Below are 14,648 nucleotides of genomic sequence, written 5' to 3' on the forward strand. Positions count from 1 at the left end.
GTAGCAGGACCATTCAGTGAAATTAAAATATGTTTAGAGTTGATTTCTTTTCTTTCTTTCTTTCTTTCTTTCTTTCTTTCTTTCTTTCTTTCTTTTTTATAATGCACTACCTCTTGAGTGTCCACTTGAAATCATTATCATTAGGTTAGGGCTGGAGTTAAAAGGAAAGGTTGACATTTTCTTCTCTGTTTCCAGTGCAACTAGGGCAACTGTTTAATGTGTTTGAAGGCTATTGGCAAAAAATAAATAAATAAATTTTAAATAAATAAATAAATGAAGTTTTAGATATTCTGAATAGATGACCCAGTATCTTAGTTTGGGGTGTTAGAGTATGTGTTACATGTTACGATGAAGCAAGCAGCCCCCAAAGAATTCATTGCTAAATGAAATACATTTATTGGTATACTTGCCACCTTTCTGTCTGATTTAAAGATTTTTCTTGCAGTATGTATATTTTTTTCCATTGACTATGCAGTGCCATCAATATATTTATTTCACTTTAGGTATTTTTGTTAATTTTCTGTATTCCTATACTGCATGAATTAATTCAAGTTCCCACTGTGGTTTGATTCTCCCAAGAGAATCCTTCTAAAGTGCTTTTACAGTTGTGCTCAGGGTAGCTTGCAAGACCTCCCTTAATTTAGAAGGAAACAAAATATAATATTTCCAGCTTGTGATTGCCAATAATACCCTTCACCAATGCACAAAGTTGTTTCTCGCCATGCTGTGCCTACTTTTCTGAAAAGACTGACTTTTTTCAACTTTATTCATAATTTGGACTTTGTTATTCTCTTAGTTATAATTGCTTATGTATTTCCCTTCAGGTATTGCAAAGTATATATTGCTTTGGAATTGTTTGACATATAAATATCTCCCATAGTATTAATATCACCCATATTAATAATCAACTGAACTATTCAAAATAGCCACAGATATGGACAAATGTTGAACATGAGAAAATATTCAATTATCATTTTTTTGTCATCTTTTATAAAAAGAAAGAAAAATACACACATAATGAAATCACTATCCCTCATTCACTTCTAAATTCAATGCAGCTGCTTCTTCATTTTTTTGTTCTTGTTTTTAAAATATTTTTTAGTTGTCAATGAATCTTTACTTTATTTATTTATATGTGGTGCTGATAATCAAACTCAGTGCCTCACAGATTCTAGGCAAGTGCTCTACTGATGAGCTTGTTGTTTCTATAATTTCCAGGCACTTCATCAATATCACCAATGATCTTTTACCTTCTGAATACTATCCTTCTTTGTTTCTTTCTGCAAAATGGCACTTTGGGCTATAGACAATTCTTCAAAACTCTTCTCTTGACATCCTTATTGTGTTTTCATTCCATGTGTGTACACATTCATGTGTGAGAGTATATGTATGTGTGTTTCTAATAATTCTCTTGAGTCACATGAATTGGTTCCTTATCCTCTGCTTTATTACTTTACAATATTTTTATTTCTTTCTACAAAAAGTAACAAATAAAATTCTTTTTATTCTTTTTCTATATAAAATTTGGCTATAGTCATACATACACTAATAGTCCCTGTGACGGTATTTTCAACTTGCACTTCAGAATCTATTCAAGCTCTAGTATAGTAAGTTTATCTGCTGTAGAGAATAGAATACTCATGCTGCTTTTATCAGATTCCCTTGCAGCTAGATATGTGAATATGACTAAGGATCTATCATTAAACAGATGTATACACACATGATCAGAATATATTAATTTTCTATTGCTGCGATAATAAATTTACAAAAACTTAATACAAATGATTTTTACACCCATATTAATAACAAACAGAAGTATTCACAATAGCCAAAAGATAGAAGAAACCCAAGTACTCCATAGATAAAGAGATTTACACAATGTGGCCTACACATATACAGGAGTAGTAAATCTTAAGATGGAAGGAAATGCTGATATTTGCTTTAATGTAAATTAACCCTGAGAACATTATGCTAAGGTAAGCCAGTCATAAAAGGACAAGCACTGTGTGATCACACTTATTTGAGTTATCTAAGTTTGAATGGTGACTATTATCCCCTGGGAAAAGGGAAAATGTGAAATTGTTGTTTACTGGATATAAAGTTTCAGTTAATGTTATGAAGACATCTAGAGTTTAGTTGCAAAACACTATGAATATAATTAATACTCCTAATCTTTAGACTTAAAAATTGTTAGGATGATAAATTTTATGGTAAATACTTTTTGCTAGAGTTAAAAAAGTTAAATTTTAAAAGAATCAAGTTCACAGATATTTATTTACTGTTTCTTATGGTCCTATATATTTGAAGTTTAAGATGAATCTTGTGGCAAAAGATGTCAAGATAATAAGAAGTCTAGGATCCTTTCTGGAGACTGGAATGTAGAATGTATTTCTTCCTCAGACAGTTTTTTAAAACCTTCAATTTTTGGTGTATGTCCTTTTTTATTCACCATTATAGTGAGCAATTATGAGTTAAGCCCTTATCACAATCAGGAATCTAGTCAGAAGTCCTTCCCACAATTAGGAACAAGCTCTTTCCTAATTATGGGTATGCAACTTGTCCCTATAAGTTTAGTCTACAGTATGTTCCTCTGGAAGGTACACCAATTATATATGAAATAAAAAACATATTTTAAAATGTTTTTGTTAGTGCTATTAATTCTTTGGGATTTTCTTTGTAGACAGATGTGTCATATATGAAAGGTAAAACATATTAAAATGATAGAAATAACAAGAAATCAAACAGATACACAGGGATCATAGAAATCTATGTTGCTGTAAAAGATTTTACACTGACTGCTTATATGAATCCAAATGATTAAAGACATACTGATAAGTTAATCAAAGTCTTATAAATATTAAAAGAAAAGTGATTTAATAGAAATTTTGAATAATAAAGAAAACTAGGACTAAATCAATGGGAGTAATTGAACAGTAGACACAGATGAAAAGGAAATTAGTAAATTTGAAGATAAGTCAATAGAAAATATGCTGAAAGAAGAGGAGAAAATATGAAAGAAAGAAGAGTGAAGAGAATAAAGAAATATAAATGTTGAAGTAGACATTAAGGATACTGTAAGAAAGTCTAACATACGCATAATTGAAGGACCTGAAAGTGGGAGAGAGGCAGATAAAGAGGAAGACCTAGTAATTGGGAAGATATTGCATAAGAATATTTTTTAGTATATGATACAAAAGACCATACACTAGGTGGCTAAAAAACAGAAATTTATTTTCTTAAAGTTCTGGAGGTTGCAAACCCAAAATCAAGATGTCAGTTGGTTTGATTTCTTATGAGTTGTTCATCCAAATTCATGAACAAGTCCTTTTTCTGGGTGTATGTATCCATGGAATGTCTTCTTTGTTAAATAACTCTAGCTATTTGGGTTAGTGCCCCAACTTATGACTTATTTAACCTAAATTAATTCTGTAATGGTCTGATTCCAGATATAGTCACTTTGGGTATTTGGGTCTCAGGATATAAATTTTAGGGAGATTCAATTCAGCATCTAAAAAACCTTTCCAAATCTACTTTTAAAATAAATATATAGATTCAAGAATATGTGCATAAACACAAAACATTATGGTAGTTTGAATCCAAATATACAATAATTAATTAAATATAAATGGAGTGAAGTCTCCAGTGGAAAGACAAATCATATTAGTTTTACATAAGAGAAAAATAAAAAAATACACTACTTATAAAATAGTAATAAAATACAAGTTTTTGGAAATACAAGTTAAATACAAGTTTATGGAAAGCGTAGAAGGAAGTGAACAAAATCTATTATAGATATTAATCAAAGAAAGCTCATGAAACTATATTCTTTCAAAAGAGGATTCAATTTTTGAAGGAAATGCTTCCACTTTTTCCCCCATTTAGAGTGATATTGGCCTGGGATTAGCATAGATAGCTTTTACAATGTTGAGTTATGTTCTCAGTATCCCTGTTTTTTTTAGTGTTTTGAACATCAAAAGGTGCTGTATTATGTCAAATGTTTTCTCTGCATCAACTGATATAATCATATGATTCTTATCTTTAAATCTATTGTTGCAATGAATTACATTTATTGATTTCCATATATTGAAACAAACTTGCATCCCCTGAATGAACCCCACATGATCAATGTGCATGGTTTTCTTACTATGTTTAAAATAGGGATTCCCTCTTTCACCACTTCTATTTAACACAGCCCTTGAAACTCTAACCAGAGCATTTACACAGAAGAAATTAAAGGGATACAAATAGGAAAAGAAGAACTCAAACTGTCATTATTTGCTGAAAACAGAATTCTGTACTTAGACGATCCAAAAAAAATCACCAGAAAACTTGTAGAATTAATAAATAAATTCAACAAAATGGCAGGATATAAAACCAATACCTATAAATAAAATGCATTTCTGCACATACAGATTCAGTGTGATTCCAATTAAAGTTTCATTGTCATTCCTTATAGAAATAGAAAAAGTAATCATGAAATTCATTTTGAAAAATAAGAGACACAGAATAGCCAAAGCAATCCTTAGCAAGAAGAGTAAAGCATGAGTCATCACAATACCATTCCTTAAACTATACTACAAAGCTATAGTAACAAAAAGGACATGGTATTGGCACCAGAATAAACATGTATACCAATGGCATGGAATAGAAGACACAGAGAGAAACCCAGAAAAATATAGTTATCTCCTACTAGACAAAGCACCAAAAACATATGTTGGAGAAAAGATAGCTTCTTCAGCAAATGGTGCTGGTAAAATTGGAAATCCATACAAGCAAAATTAAAATAAGCTCCTATCACTCACCATGTGCAAAACTCAACTCAAATTGGATCAAGGACGTAGGAATTAGACCAGAGACCCTATGCCTAATAGAATAAAAAGTGGGCTCAAATATTCATCACATCAGATTAGGCTTCAATTTCCTAAATAAGCCTACTAAAACACAAGAAATAAAATCAAGAATCAATAAATGGGATAGATACAAACTGAAAAGATTCTTCTCAGCAAAGAGAAGAAAGATTCTTCTCAGCAAAGAGAAGAAAGATTCTTCTCAGCAAAAGAAACAACCAATGAGGTAAAGAGAGAACCTACAAAATGGGAGCAAGTTTTTACCACATGCATGTCAGATAGAACACTAATCTCCAGGATATATAAAGAACTCAAAAAACTTAACACCTAAAAATAAACAACCCAATCAATAAATAGAATAAGAAGCTGAATAGACACTTCTCTGAAGCAGATGTACAATTGATCAACAAATATATAAAAAATGTTAAACATCTCTAGGAATTAAAGAAATGCAATTAAACTGATTCTGAGATTTTATTTTACTCCAGCCAGAATGACAGTTATCAAGAAAAAAGCAACAATAAATGTTGGCGAGGATATGGAGGAATAGACATAATCTTACATTACTGGTGGGACTGCAAATTGGTGCAAACAATCTGGAAAGCAGTATGGAGGTTCCTTAGAAAACTTGGAACGGAACCAGCATTTGACCCAGCTATCCCACTCCTCAGTATACGCCCAAAGTACTTTAAAACACATACTTCATCAATGCAGCCACATCAATGTTTATAGCAGTACAATTCACAGTAGCTAAACTGTGGAACCAATGTAGAAGCCTTTCAGTAAACAAATGTATAAAGAAACTATGTTATACATACACAATGGAATATTACTCAGAATTAATAGAGAATAAAATCATGGCATTTGCAGGTAAATGGATAGAGTTGGAAAATATCATGCTAAGCAAAATAAGCCAGTCCCTAAAAACTAGGGGCCAAATGTTTTCTCTTTTAAGTGGCTGCTAATCTATAATTGGAGGGGCATGGGATGAATGGAGAAACATTGGATAGGGCAAAGGGGTGGGATAAGAAGGGAGTATGGGTGTAGTCATTATGGTGAAATGGGATGGACGTCACTATCCTAGATACATGTATGATTGCACCAATGGTGTGACTCTACTTCATATACAACTGGAGAAATGAAAAATTCTGGTCCATTTGTGTACAATGATTCGAAGAGTTTTCTGTTGCATGTATAATTTTATAACTAATAAAAATTTTAAAAATAGAATTTAAAAATTGAACAAAAATATATTAGATATAAAAATATCACTTCATTTTGATAGATAATTAAATCCACTAAAACATAATATAATTTAAAAGGTATACACATTTTGCAATACAGTATGAACTAGGTAAAACAAAGATATGTAGATATGTAAGGAAAAATGTAATCATGACTCTAATGGAAGATTTTAGTTACTGATAGAACAAGTGGATAAATATTTGGAAACAATGTGTAAATTTTTATGAGTATCCTTAATAAATTATTTTAGTTATACAAAATTCAGGTGCAACAACAGCAAAATGCACATCGTTTTCAAAAACATATGGGTTATTTACAGAAATGACCACATGCTAACATATTTTAGCAACATTTACAAGACTGAATTCATGCAGAGAATATCCTCTAAATGTACTGCCATTAACCTAGAAATAAATTTCCCAACTGTTTTGAAGTAAGAAAATATAGTTCTAAATAACAAATGGGTCAAAAAAGAAGTTGCAGTGGCAATTAGAGAATTGACTGAGCTAACTCATGTTGAAAATGCTACAAATCAAACTTCTGATCTACAACTAAAACCATTATTAGGAAAAAAAGATACTCTAATTGAATATATTTGGGTGGAAGAAAGGATGAAAATAAATCGGCAATTTCAAGACAATAATAAATGAAGAACATGCATAAGGAATGTAGGAGAAAAATAACAAAATTTGAAAACTAATGAATCAGGAAAAAGGGAAAGTGGCTAAGAAAGAGATGGAGGAAGAGAAAAAGAGAGAAAAGGTGGGGTGGTAAGGTACAAATAACAAGATTTATTGATAAGAAGCTTAACATTAATATAAATTATATAAAAATTTATTTTAACTATAAAAATTCAACAATTTAGGGGCTGGGGTTATGGCTCAGTGTAGAGCACTCACTTCACACGTGCAAGTACCTGGTTCAATCCTCAGAACCACATAAAAATAAATAAATAAATAAAATAAAGTTATTAAAAAAATCAACATTTTAAAGTCAATAAATTTGAAAATGTACACAATAAAAGGAAATCCAAGAAATATTAAATTCTATAAAAACTGGAACAAGAAGGAATAGAAACTTTTATGAAACTCTTACTATTAAAGAAATTAAATCAGTTATTAATTATGACATCTCACCATCTATGAAATTCCCTTTCTCCCTCCCTTTCCCTCCCACCTCTCTTACCTATGTAGAGGTAATCTTCTTCCCATCCTCCTCCTCTCTTCCCCATTTGAGTCACCCCCCTTATATCAGAGAAGACATTCAGCATTTGTTTTTTTGGGATTGGCTAAGTTCACTTAGCATAATCTGCTCTAATGCCATCTATTTCCCAGCAAATGCCATGATCTTACCAGTTTTTAGTGGTGAGTAATATTCCATTGTATATATATATATATATATATGCCACAGTTTTTTTATCCATTCATCTAGGTTGGCTCCACAGTCTAGCTATTGTGAATTGTGCTGCTATAAACATTGATGTGGCTGTGTCCCTGTAGTATGCTGTTTTTAGTTCTTTGGGTATAGTCCGAGAGGAGGAATAGCTGGGTCAAATGGTGGTTCCATTCCCAGCTTTCCAAGGAATCTCCATACTGCTTTCCAAATTGGCTGCACCAATTTGTAGTCTCACCAGCAGTGTATGAGTGTGCCTTTTTCCCCACATCCTCGCCAGCACTTGTTCTTGTTTGTCTTCATCATGGCTGCCATTCTTACTGGAGTGAAATGATATCTTAGAGTAGTTTTGATTTGCATTTCTCTGATTACTAGAGATGATGAGCATTTTTTCATATATTTGTTGATTGATTGTATATCCTCTTCTGAGAAGTGTCTGCTCAGGTCCTTGGCCCATTTGTTGATTGGGTTATTTGGTTTTTTGGTGTTTAGCTTTTTGAGTTCTTTGTATACCCTAGAGATTAGTGCTGTATCTGATATGTGAGGGGTAAAAATTTGTTTCCAGGATGTAGGCTCCCTATTCACCTCACATATTATTTCTCTTGCTGAGAAAAAACTTTTTAGTTTGAGTTCATCCCATTTGTTTATTCTTGCTTTTAATTATTGTGCTATATACAAAATACATGTATGAAGATGTGAGAAAAAAAAAGAATAGCATTACCCTAGATTAGGTAGAGAGAAGTGATGGGAGGGGAGGGGATAGGGGATAGGAGATGAGAAGATAGGAAGGTTAGTAGAATAAAATAGACATTATTATTACTGTGTGTATATATGTGACTGCATGACCAACGTGATTCTGCAACATGTATACTCAGAAAAATGAGAAATTATATCCCATCTGATTCAAGTGTATGATATGTCAAGGTCATTGTACTGTCAAGTGTATGTAACTAATTAAAACAAATTTAAAAAAAGAAAAAATAATAATGACATCTCACCATGGTATTCACAAGTCAACATGAATTCACTAACAAATTCAAAGAAATATTTAGAATTTTAAAAATTAAATTTTACCAAATTATTCAAGAAAATAATTTTTAAAATGATTGTATAAATGAAGTACTTGAGATTATTTAAAGGTAAGAAAAATTGTTCACCAATACTATTAATGAGCACATCATTGCAGGAAAGTGAGGAAGGACCCATTCTTTCAATAAATGTAGCTGTGAAAATTGGATTTTCATATGGAAAAAATGTGGAACTTCTGCTGTATGAAAAATACAAATTTTATTATGAGTAGCTGGGTAAGCATTTATGAAAGATTAGATAATAAAAGCCATGGAAGGTAACAGAAAAAAATATCATCATGAACTTCTGAAGAGAAAGTATTCTTGAATATATGAGGGACAGTATTTATCCTAAACCAAAAAAAAAAAGTAAAACTAAACCAAAATGTAAATTCATAATACAAGTAAGTAAATCTTAAAAAAAGACTGATAAAATCAAGTGTTTGTAGCAGTATAACAATGGAAATAGGCATGCACTATGCTTGAGAATAAAAGTTAATACAACTCATTTATAAAACTGTTTGTAACCATCTTGTACAGATAATATTCTCTATATCCCATGATCAAATAATTTTACTGACATTTAACAAAAACACATTTGTCACATTTATTCTTAGTATCATAACAAGTATTTTCATTATTTATTTTGGTAATAAAACCCAAACAAAAAGCAATCCATTGTCCTACAAGAAATATATATGTGTGTGTGTGTATATATATATATATATATATATATATATAATTTTTACCACATAATAATAAAATTCAATGGAAATAAAAACAGTATAATTATAATAAGTATAAAAAGAATAAATGTAACAACACATTTTTACTTCATGTCTACTTCACAGGTGAAAAGGGGAAAAATCCCATAAAATTAGGAAGCTGTTGCCGAAAGTTCAGAATAGTAATTACCCTTTTAGAATAGGGAGGAAGTCAGGATTTGAAAAGGGCAAAAGGACAGTGTTGCTGGAAATGTGCTTTTTAACCTCTGTAGATATTATGCAAATGCCTATGCCCTGATAACATATAGATTCTACATTATATCTGAAGCACTTTTCTTCATGTATAGCATTTTACAATAAAGAAAATGTTATGAACATCAATAAAATCAGGGCTTTCTAATATAACTTCAGAAAGAAAAAAAAAAAAGACGTACCAAAAATAGCAAGTTAAACTTGGGAAAAAGAAACCCAGAACTTCAAGAAGTGAAAATGATTATTTCATTTAACTATAAGTTTTAGTCATACCTATAATGATAACTAAATAAATGGAAAAGATAGCCTGAAAAACCAAACCAAAATGTACTGTAAGATTGTCATGAAAACTATGAGAAAGGGCTCATGGAGGATACCAAGAAAAGAAGAGGGTGAAAGAGTGGGAAAGAAAAAAAAATACTTCTATCTTCAAGAATTAAAGAAATACATTACTTCTATAGTACAGGAATCCCAAGACATTAAAAAATAATTCATATGTAGAACACATTACCATGAAACCTCAGACCAAGAAAAATAATACTAAAACTTTCCAAAATGTAGGGAGTTTTCTATAAAAATTGACATGGTATATAAATGAGAATCTAGATATAGATACAATTATATTGATAATTTCTTAATATAAAAAATATTTTATTGTACAGGTTTCAAACATGCATGGTAAAACTAATGCAAAAAAAATAAAAATAAAAGTTATTCATCAAACTCAGCCTAGTCTTTTTTTCTCAAGTTGTGGAAAAGCAATGAATTGAGATATATCAAAACGGGACTTCAAATATAATTGTTGTGATCTGTATCTTAGCCTATGTGGATACATGGTTATGCACTTAATTCTTAACCCTCAAACATATTTTATACAATTATTCTTTTGTATGTATTCAATAATTAAAAATAAATATCAACTGGTTCAGTTCCTTTATTTGAAAGATTTTGGAGCTTTGAAACATAATTTTAAAAGCTGATTTGTGATGCTTTCAAATATGAGCTCTCTGGTGTTCTGACTTGAAGGTCAACATTGATAACATGCTGTAGTGCCTCTTCAATACAGTAAGGTAAAAGATCATTTTAATTTATAGATTTCAGTGGAGCTTGTCTTTTCTCAAATTATCAAAGTTAAACATCATAGAAGGAACAAAAGTGACACCAGTAGTAATTAGAAGCTTTCCTTGAGGGAATATGTTAAGAAATGAATTAGGATATTTCTAACATTAGAAGTGATCTGAGCTATTCATAGTAAAAGACATTGCTGCTACAGACACAGAAAGCAAATGATAATTCATTATGTAATGAGAGATAAGATGAACAATGATTTAACCAATAAATGTTTCCTAGATGTGATGGTCTAAGGAGACTAGGAAAGGTGAAAACACTCACTATCTTCAGAAAACCTTTTCATTACATTTTTCATTACGTGCCTACTGAGCATAATTTTCACTATGTTTATTAGCATAATTAACTTTAGCTGCTGCAACAATCACAAAATCTCAATGGTTTCTCACAACTAAGTTTTACTTCAAGTCAGCTTCACAGTCTAGTGCCAATTCACAGGGTGGGGCATGGGTGAGGATTTTATTCCATGCAGTCAATCAGGTATCTACACCTCTATCAAGCAGCTTTTCCTTCCCCTAGAATCCAAGTTCTTCCCAAGTCTTCCTGGTGTGTCTAGCTGACAAAACTAGATATGACTAAAGATCAAAAACAAACAAACAACAAACAAAACAAACAAACAAACAATGTGTATGTTAATTTTAGATGTCCATCAACATTCCATTGTCCAGGATTTGGCTCATATTGGCAGTGGGGCTACAAAATATCATCTGCATTCTCAGAATGACACCAGAAACAATTTACTGACTATCTCACACAATTTTGCTTTGTGCATATTTCTATAGTACATATTCCTTAGGCTATGCTAATAGCCTTGAGTTGCAATATCATAATGTGCCTCAGATGAACATTATGAATAATAACATGCTAAAATTAAATTAATTCCATGTAATAACAAAGTTAATTTTAAAACTATAAATTATACTATGTGCCTTTCACTGGTACTAACCACTATTTCTGAAACATTGCTATTTTTATAATAAATGTTTAAGGAAAAAATGGATACCTGCTTTTAAATACACATATGTTAAAAAACAAAAACAGAGCATGCTGGCCCTACAGAGACTGGCGGGCTGCCCCTGTGAGCTCTCCATCTTGGTAGAGAGCCCACCTTGTACCTCGCCTCAGCCAACAAGACCACAACACCTGTGCAGAGAGGAGCACTATGCTGTACCGTGGCTCCCTGTCTACCAACAACATGTGGATCCCCCAAGACTGCTTCCATCTTGGGACACTGTAGCCACCTCCATAACCCTCCCCATTTGGTAGCCTCCACTGTGGGACAACAGAAAGGGTCACCAATTGCACTAACTGGCCTTTCAGCCCAATCTCTGAAAATGGTCACCTCCATCCTGGACACTTCTGCTGCCACCTTGGGTTACCTCAGCTGTTGATTCCACTATCTTTAGTTGGGGCAACTTCCATCTTGGGACACTGACTTGGGCTTGGAACACCAACATCATGGTACCTACAGATTGGATGCTACAGCCATCATCAACTAGAGACATGGCTGCTTCCATCCAGGGAAAACACCAGGACCCGTAAGACTCACCAAAGTCCCTGTGGGCCTGGTTACACCAGAGGTATCCCTATGAGGTGTGTTAAAAGATACCATCTTACTGCATTGGCAAAAGAGAGCCTTGCATGGGGTTGCCTGTTTCTCTTTTTTTCTCCTACTAACAGCCAGTTTCTTTTTATTCCTCTTTCACTCTTCCTATAATCTAAATACCTCTATATTCTCACATCCTACCTCATAAACATAAAATTCTACACCTTGTTCTCTCTTCCATTAGAAACCCTAAACCCTTATGCAAACCTATTGAATATATTGTAGATGATACTCAAACACATTTTTTCTTTTTATAGACAAAACTGTAGTTGTCTAAATAGGAGTTATTTGATTTAAAGCTGCATGCTGTTTGCATTGGGTGCTTTAAATATTGATCTCCTCCTCAAAGGTGAGGTATTGGTAATACTACAAGATTATAAGGTAGAAACCATACACAACAAGATTATAGGATAGAAATCATAATACCTTGAGCCACACTGAAAGAGAGGATGACACATGGACAACATGAAAATACAGGGAAGAAAATGCCACAAACAATCTAAGATTCTGCAATAATACAATTCTTTGACAGCACAGTAGATGAAATGACAGAGTAGGAGTTCAGAATGTACATAATTAAAGTGATATGTGAATCAAAATATATGTAAGAGAGCAAATACAGGCAATAATTGATCACTCCAACAAAGAGATAAGAGAAAAATTACAGGCAAAATTTGATCAATCCAACAACAAGATAAGAGAGCAAATACAGGTAGCAAAATATTACTTCAAGAAAGAGACAGAGATTATGAAAAAAGAAAAAAAATGAAAATCCTTGAAATGAAGGAAACAATAAACCAAATAAAAAATTTGTTAGAAAGAATCATCAACAGACTAGATGACTTGGAAAACAGAACTTCAGACAATGAAGACAAAATATAAAATCTTGAACATAAAGTTCACCACACAGAGAAGATGGTAAGAAACTATGAGCAGAACCTCCAAGAATTATGGGATAACATCAAAAAACCAAAATCTGAGATTTATAGGGATAGAGGATGGCAGAGTTTCAAACTAAAGAAATGCACAATCTCTTCAATGAAATATCAGAAAATTTCTGAAACATGAAGAATGATTGGAAAATCAAATACAAGAGGCTTACAGAACACCAAATGTACAAAAGTACAACATATTTACACCAAGGCACATTATAATAAAAATGTCTAGCATACAAAATAAGGAAAGAATTCTAAAAACTTCAAGACAAATGGTTCAGATTATATATGGGGAAACCAATTTGGATCTCAGTAGATTTCTCAACCCAGACCCTCAAAGCCAGGAGATCCAAGAACAACATATACCAAGCTCTGAAAGAAAATGGATGCCAACTAAGAATCTTATATTCAGCAAAATTAAGCTTCAGATTTGATGATGAAATAAAAACTTCTATGATAAAAAAAAAGTTAAAAGAATTAACAGCGAGAAAACCTGCACTATAGAACATTTTTGGCAAAATATTCCATGAGAAAGAAATGAAAAACAACACTGAAAATAAACAAAGAGAGGAACTACACTAAAGGAAAGGGCAATCAAAGGAGAAAACATATCAAGTTAAAAACCAAAAATAAAGCAAAATGACTGGGAAAACAAAACATATTTCAATAGTAACTCTGGATGTGATTGACCCAAACTCATCAATCAAAAGACAAAGACTGGCAGATTTGATTTAAAAAAAAGACCCAACAATATTCTGCCTTCAAGAGACTCATCTCACAGGAAAAAGACATCCACAGAGGGAAGATGAAAGAATGGGAAAAAAATCCATCTCATGGACCATGTAAATAAGCAGGAATTTCCATCCTCATATCAGAAAAAGTAAACTTCAAACCAAAGTTAGTGAGGAGGAATAATGAAGCATATTTTATACTGCAAAAGGAAATCATACAACAACAAGACATAATAATTGTAAATATCTATTCCCCAAACATAGGAGCATCTACTTATATAAAACAACCCCTTTTCAACTTCAAGAATCAAAGAGATCACAGCACAATAATACTGGGTGACTTTCACACACCTATCTCACCATTGGATAGATCTTCCAAACAAAAATGAAACAAATAAACTATACAACTCAAAAGTACAATTAATAATTTAGACTTAACAGACACATATGAAATATTCTATCCATCAAAGAGCAAATCCACATTTTTCTCAACAGCATATGGATACTTCTCTAAAATACACCATGTGCTATCTCACAAAGAAAGTCTTACCAAAAAAAAAAAATAGAGAAACTACCATATATTCTATTTGACCATAATGGAATGAAATTAGAAATCAATGATAAAATAAAACATAGAAGCTACTCCAACACCTGGAGACTAAAAAATACACTATTGAATAATGCATGGGTAACAGAAGACATCAGGGAGGAGATGAAAAA

Source organism: Callospermophilus lateralis, unplaced genomic scaffold (genome assembly GCF_048772815.1).
Source record: "Callospermophilus lateralis isolate mCalLat2 unplaced genomic scaffold, mCalLat2.hap1 Scaffold_160, whole genome shotgun sequence".
Lineage (NCBI taxonomy): Eukaryota > Metazoa > Chordata > Mammalia > Rodentia > Sciuridae > Callospermophilus > Callospermophilus lateralis.